The sequence below is a fragment of the Littorina saxatilis genome, linkage group LG5 (assembly GCF_037325665.1).
Source record: "Littorina saxatilis isolate snail1 linkage group LG5, US_GU_Lsax_2.0, whole genome shotgun sequence".
Lineage (NCBI taxonomy): Eukaryota > Metazoa > Mollusca > Gastropoda > Littorinimorpha > Littorinidae > Littorina > Littorina saxatilis.
In genome coordinates, this window is record NC_090249.1 from 25,123,118 (window position 1) to 25,128,117 (window position 5,000).

At 41.9% G+C, this 5,000-nt stretch overlaps 1 long non-coding RNA gene across 1 annotated transcript in view; it reads right to left on the reverse strand.

The window, feature by feature from the left end:
* Nucleotides 1-177: 177 nt before the first annotated feature.
* Nucleotides 178-5,000, reverse strand: part of LOC138966661 (uncharacterized) — a 5,869-nt gene continuing 1,046 nt past the window's right edge. The window contains exons 2-5 of the long non-coding RNA XR_011455731.1: nt 3,577-3,757; nt 2,286-2,393; nt 1,412-1,468; nt 178-304 (exon numbers count right to left, since the gene is read on the reverse strand). This is a non-coding gene — a long non-coding RNA (uncharacterized lncRNA). The remainder of the gene's footprint in view (nt 305-1,411; nt 1,469-2,285; nt 2,394-3,576; nt 3,758-5,000) is intronic.

Below are 5,000 nucleotides of genomic sequence, written 5' to 3' on the forward strand. Positions count from 1 at the left end.
ACGGAATACGCGCGATATAAGCCTCATATTGATTGATTGATTGATTGTGTGTGTCCGCTTCAGTATTATGCACATGTATGTGTACACACACTCAAACACACACGCACACATGCCCGTGCGCACGCACGTACGCATTCACGCGCACTCACACAGTTGATAACACAAAATCATTTCGTCTCCATTTTCACCAATTATATCTTATCACCAATGTGTAGCTCAGGACAGCTGGTAATTTTTCATACGGTAATTGATTTGTCGGTTCCTTCGTATGGTCTTCGAATCTAAATATCCTCCCGACAGACACCTGAAAACACAAATAATGTAATTCTTTTAATTCTTTTCTCGGTTACTGTTTAAGCATTTGGTACAAGAAAGATAAGACAAAACGCATATATTCATTTTAATTCAATTACAAATCATAACCTAATAATCTAATATCAGGTATAATCCAAACAAAATGATCAAACTTAATGTGATTTTTCACGGGGACTGTTTGGTCTATCTAGCCGAAATTACACCTGCAATTAGAATTAATCTCCTCCTACATCAATACAATGTCGAAAGTGCCTGAGCTAATAAGAAAATGCCTTATTAAGATAGCCTTCTTTGGGGTCACTTTTGAGCTCTGATTTCACATCTTTTTTGAGGTTTTGCATGCGGTGAAACTTCTTTGCATAAAGTCTGATTTTTAAAGAGGGAATAACCAGAAATCACCGTAGGGGCTGAAGAGTGTGTGAGGCAAACATTGGATCATTTCGACTTTTAGGAAGTGCGTTACGTCCCTTATTTGATGGAGACTCTCATTGTCATGGAGGAGAAGGACTTTCTGGGTTCCGTTGTTTTGCGCTGACTGCTGAACTCGTGAGTAAGTGTGGGTAAAACTGTTTCTGCATAGTATGTGACGGCGGCAGTGCTTTTAGCCGGCAAAGTGGGAGACAGAATATCGACAGCAACGGGACCTTGCTGGTCGAAAAAGAAGGCTTTACTTTACCTTTGAGCCTTATGAAAGTTCTGTTTCAGTCTTGGAACTACCTTATAATTGTACCGCAACACGGTGGCCTAGACTAAGTGGTAAGGCGTCCGCCCAGTGAGCGGGAGGTCGTGGGTTCGAACCCCGGCCGGGTCATAGCTAAGACTTTAAAATTGGCAATCTAGTGGCTGTTCCGCCTGGCGTCTGGCATTATGGGGTTAGTGCTAGGACTGGTTGGTCCGGTGTCAGAATAATGTGACTGGGTGAGACATGAAGCCTGTGCTGCGACTTCTGTCTTGTGTGTGGCGCTAGTTAAATGTCAAAGCAGAACCGCCCTGATATCACCCTTCGTGGTGGACTGGACGTTAAGCAAACAAACAAACCTTATAATTGTTAAGTAAAACATTTTAAAAGCAAAGAAAAAAAAAGATGATTTCACACCTGAGAGAGGACTGCATTTGAGGCCAGTTACACACGGACATGTGGAGGATCCACAGGCTGAAACAACCATGCAACAGTCACAACAGACAGACAGACAGACACACAGACAGACTATACACATACATGCTCATCAAACACATTTCATTTTCATTTTCATATTTCTTTTTATTGCTGTTTTGTCCCATCGCTGGGAGACCGGCACGGTTGGCCTAGTGGTAAGGCGTCCGCCCCGTGATCGGGTCATACCTAAGACTTTAAAATTGGCAATCTAGTGGCTGCTCCGCCTGGCGTCTGGCATTATGGGGTTAGTGCTAGGACTGGTTGGTCCGGTGTCAGAATAATGTGACTGGGTGAGACATGAAGCCTGTGCTGCGACTTCTGTCTTGTGTGTGGCGCACGTTATATGTCAAAGCAGCACCGCCCTGATATGGCCCTTCGTGGTCGGCTGGGCGTTAAGCAAACAAACAAACAAAAATCCCATCGCTGGGAAAATCGGGTCCTTTCCTCCCAGTGGAAAGCTAGCAGCAGCAGAGTCGGGTTCCTACGAGTTTAGACGTGATCATCCACCTGCACGTATGACAGAATGATCGAGGTCTTTTACGTGCCAGAGTGGTGACACGGGGGTGGAACATGGATACCGTCTCTGAGTCTGCACACATAAAGTTGACCCGTGTCCGTCCCGCCCGTTTTCAAACCCGCGACCCGCGGATCAAAAGTTTAGTGCTCTGTCAACGAAGCTACTGGCCCCCACTTTATATATACTCAACCACAAAAGATACTACACGCTTTTCAGACGGACGGACAGAAAGAAAGACAGACAGACAGACAGGCAGGTAAAGCCGAATAGGAGGATATGCCAGATGGTCTGCCTTACCTTGCCCCAGTCGGGGACGAAAGCGACACTGCTTCAGAGCTTCCAAACAACAAAAGTTCTCATCATTACATTCCCGCCCGCATGGCAAGGTCTGTTTTTCACACACATCTGTGAGTAAAAAGCAATCGAACAACAAACAAATTAACAAACAAATATATTAAAAGAGACTGACAGACAGACAGACAGAACATTACATGTCCGTCATACTTTTCTTCTTCTGAAGTATTTTTGTGTGTGAACATTTACTCAAGTTTTGAATAAATGTTTTAGATATGACTTGGAATCGAGATGAAGGTAGTGGTGTGTGTGTGTGTGTGTGTGTGTGTGTGTGTGTGTGTGTGTGTGTGTGTGTGTGTGTGTGTGTGTGTGTGTGTGTGTGTGTGTGTGTAGAGCAATTTACACACACAATTTTCAAGAAGAAATCCCAAAAATTATTTTTCGTTTTGGCGATATATACCGAGAGGCATAAATTCCGCAAACGGAACTTTAAAAAATCACAAAAAATCAACTCAGAGGTGAATGTTTTCAATGTTTGAATATTTTATTTATTGGCCATTTTAGTGTTTTAAATCTTCGCTTTATTGATTTTGAATAGAACATCATGAAATGACAATTTTTCAAAAAAAGTGACTGAGTCCAAGCGCAATGATTTCGGAAAACGTTCAGTGTTCATCACGTTCAATGCTTTGGCCAGCTCTAAGCATCCCAATCGCTTGCTGTCTCTCTCCTTCATCAAGTCGTGGCATGATTGCGATATATGATACAGCCAAACAGCCAGTTGCATTTTATAGGGCCACACACTATCTTTTTTACGTTATTGTCTCCCGTTCAGCCCATTGTCTTTATTAGCACAGTGAGCTGTGGCTGGATCAGCAATACTGCAAAGCGCACGCTGACAGCGTGAAACATTTGCTCCGACACTTAAGATGTCAACTACAAATTACAGGTTCAATCTGATTTTCGTTTGAGAGCAAAATCGTTCAATGCACTATTTGCAGAATTTATGCCTTTCAGTATATATCTTTGATAACGTCGTTTCCAGCTTTGAGTGAAAGTTGAGACAGCAATCTGACGATTTTTTTAATTATCAAATTGATTGAAAGTTTGATCAGGCATTCTTTGACTCCGGAATACGGGATTGCATTTCAGATTGCAAGCTTAAAATTCAATTAATTTCATTAAGGCATGCATATGTACGGGAAGCAATCAAGATACCTTCAAGTTAAAACACAAAAAGAAAGTAGGCGGCAGGCCTATCTCATGCAACCAAATAATTTCCGACAACACTTACCAGAATTGCTAGGCATACATGTCCCTCGAGAAGTGCCGTCTGTCCCTGTTTTCACGCAGCAGAAGTTTTTATCACAGTCGTTTTCGTTCCAACACTTGCGAGCCCGCCCGCAAGAACTTTCCACAGAGTTGGCTCTACCGTGCCATCCTTGGACGAAGTTTATTTGCAGCACCAACAGACACTGGAAGATTGCAGTTCGTGTAATTTATTTATTTATGATTCATGTGTGTACATGTATTTATTCCCGTGCAGCTGGAATGTATTCTACCGCAACGTATACTGACTTTGCCTGATGGCATGTTCTTGTCGAGATACATAATCAAAAAGCATTTTTGGGGGGCCAAACTATGGCTACAGTTGGGGATGGAAGTTCACCAAAACTGAAATGCGAAAAGATTGGGTGGGTGTCGACCAAATTTTCCATTTATGATCTAACGCTTCCCAAGGCAGCTGTAACCGGGTGGGGTAGCCGGATTCTGCGATGATTCATGACTGTGTAGCTGCATCATCTGACACCAAGCCTATTTATACACATGTATTTACCCCGTCTGTTCCTATAAAATAACCGACCAACTCTCTCTCTGTGTCGCCCCCGCTCTGTCTCTTTGTCTATCCCTCTGTCTATGTCTCTCTCTCTTTGTAAACCACTATCTAAGATTGTGTACATACTGTCTTTTGTAAAAATTTACGCACATTCGGAAGCACTCAAGTTTGATTTATTTCGCAAACATAATGCCTCTTGTGAACTTTGCTTCTACACTTTGGGATAACTGCAGCGATATTCATTGAAAAAGACTCAATTCTCTCCATCGCCGTGCTGCAAAACTGATTCTGATTCTGCACGAGTCCAATAGGTCTACAGATGATAAATTAAAGCTCCTTATTTTCCTCCCATTGAAAGAGCAGTTAAAGTTTAACAAGGCTGTCTTTAAGTATAAAGTGATGGACGATAATGTTCCTCAATATGTACGATCGCATTTTTAAAGATGCCACAAATGATATGGTTCCTAGAACCTACTTCCTCTTATCCAACTCCTAGACTTATACATGTACAAGTCAAGTCAAGTTTAGCCTTCTCGGGAGCGATCCTCTGAAACTCATTACCCCACCAAATTCGAAATGCCACTTCTGTTAAAATGTTAAGGCGCCAGTTATTTTCGCACTTGATGCGTGAATAGATTATTTGTCATATTCGATTTGCTTTCTTACATGATTGCACAATATTCAATAATCATTTTATAACTGCAACTGTGCCCCCCCCCCCCCCCATTCAATGTTTCAATCCCAACTTGTTTGTGATTTTTGTGTATTCACTGTAATCGGTTATGCATGTATACATATCTTGACACATTATGACTGTTTCATTTGAATTATGATAATTCATTACAAAATTATAAAGTAAAATAATGTATTTTGCCTAGTTC